Source organism: Amphimedon queenslandica, unplaced genomic scaffold, assembly GCF_000090795.2.
Source record: "Amphimedon queenslandica unplaced genomic scaffold, v1.1 AMPQUscaffold_13330, whole genome shotgun sequence".
Lineage (NCBI taxonomy): Eukaryota > Metazoa > Porifera > Demospongiae > Haplosclerida > Niphatidae > Amphimedon > Amphimedon queenslandica.
Window position 1 is genome coordinate 138,858 of NW_003546434.1, and position 2,360 is coordinate 141,217.

The following is a 2,360-nucleotide window of genomic DNA, read 5'->3' on the forward strand; positions in this document are numbered from 1 at the left end:
TACTGCACTCAACTGGTAACCATTTATATTGGCCAACCACTGGATTTTCCTTCATTAATGTACACAACCTGACTCTACAAAGGTTAGTATTTAGAGGTTGTGGTGGGTTTTTAAAGAACAGTTCAATCATTGATGTCATTAGTTCTACTGTTTCTCCATTTCATTTCACTCAATATCAATCAGCTGTGTTACTATTTCCACACATTAATATTCTATTAATTGAAAATGTTACCATTACATCTTATTATGGTTTTGCTATACTAGCCATCAACCCAGTGAATGCAACAATGAATGATTTAACCATTAATGTAACACTGGGCCAAGTTGTACCAGTATCTAAGCGTGCATGCATTGGTAGTGGTGCACTGATGTACTTCACTAATGATTATATTACTTACACACATACTGTAATAATCAACAATTCACTGATAACTGAAAATATTGGAAATCACCTTCTTTTGAAGCATCCTGAATACATACAAAAGTATCGTTCAGTTCTAAGTACAGGTGGCTTTACTGTTTATTATACTCAAATAAATTTTTCAGCTAATGTTTTCATCCTCAATACAAATTTTATCAAAAATTTTGGCTCTGTACTTCTTGTCATTCATTACAAAACCATATATGGCAGAACAGAATTTGATCAGGTTAGCTTTGTATCTAACATACCATCATTAGGACAAAAAAGTTTATCAATATTTGTAATGTTAGACACTTTTAATGTCAGCAGTCCATTACAATTCAACAGGACTGTGTTTCAGAATACTGTCTTGTATCAACCTCATGCTGAACCAAGTTCATTAAGTGTAGTTTTCATCAAATTATATAATCCTTCAGGTATAGTCAATATTTACTTCAATAATTCAGTGTTTACTAACACAACTACTACAACAGTTGGCTCATGTATTCATGCTATCAATACTGAAACTCTAGAAAGAGTTTTAAACATTCACCTTAATAACATAACTGCTTACAATAATTTCAGAACAAAAAATCATTTTGGCAGCACAAGAACTGAAATTGTGAAAGTAGACTATGCACAGCTATACACCAGTGAATTCAATAATTTTTCTTACAATTTTGGAACTGTCTTCAGTATTTTGAATTCAATTATAAGTTTGAATGGTCAACTAGACATTATTGGTAACAATGGATACATAGGAACTGGTTTTAAAGTACAAGGTTCAAGTTATTTTCTCCTTTCTAATGGATTGAATGCTACTTTCATTAACAATACTGCTCTTACAATAGGTGGTGCTATATATGCTGTTGTTGATGATGCTAATGGATGTATGTTTCAGAGCAATACCAATAAAAATACTAATATTAAGATGACATTTATTGATAATACAGCATCAGAGGCAGGTAGCTCTATCTACAGTAACAAAATACATGGATGTGAGATATATATTAGTGGCAAGGTCAATTTAATGAATAGGTCTATATCTAGCACAATATTTTCATTTTCTTATTCAAAGCATCGAAACATTTCTATACCACCTACTTCATTGTGTTTGTGTGATCTGTCTTGCAATAGAAATGCTACAACAAATGAATATAATTTAAGTGCTTTTATACGTCCAGGTCAAAATATTGAACTTCAATTAGCAGCAGTGTACACTTATTACTATCTACATATAATGCAATATGGGTATGCTGCAGTAACTTTTTTATTGATTGATCCTGATAATGTTCATTCTGTTCCTTCATGGCAAGTATCAGCTAATAGTGCACATCAAGTTTTAATAGAAAAACAAGATTGCACTTCAGTTACTATAACACTTCTCAAAAATAAAAATGAACCTAATCCTTCATCTCCAGCAATTATTGTATCATCCACCTCTATTTCATCAGAGCTGACATTGTATGGTATACAGTTACTTGATTGTCCCATAGGATTTGAACTGAATGTTACTGAAGGTAAATGTGTCTGTTCAAGATTATTGCATAAACTTACTACTTCCTATCAACCTGATTGTCACATAAGCTCTGGAACAAACAACTCCATCTCTACAATTACAAGAACTGGTGCAGAATGGATTGGTATAGCTAATTTGTCTAATGGTACTGTTGTATTTGGTGCAGCATTAAACTGTATTGTGTACTGTAGGTATAAAAGTGGCTACACTAAACTGATAGTCAATGATACCATCAGTGTGGCACTAGCAGACTCTGATAATCTTAGTAACTCTGTACCATTATGTATTGATAATAGAGAAGGACTTTTATGTTCACAATGTCCTCCTGGGTATAGTGTAGTGTATGGATCTTATGAGTGTAAGCAGTGCAGTAACTGGTGGCTATTGACACTAATAATATATGCAGTGATTGGTCCTCTTCTCATTTACTTGCTGTATGTT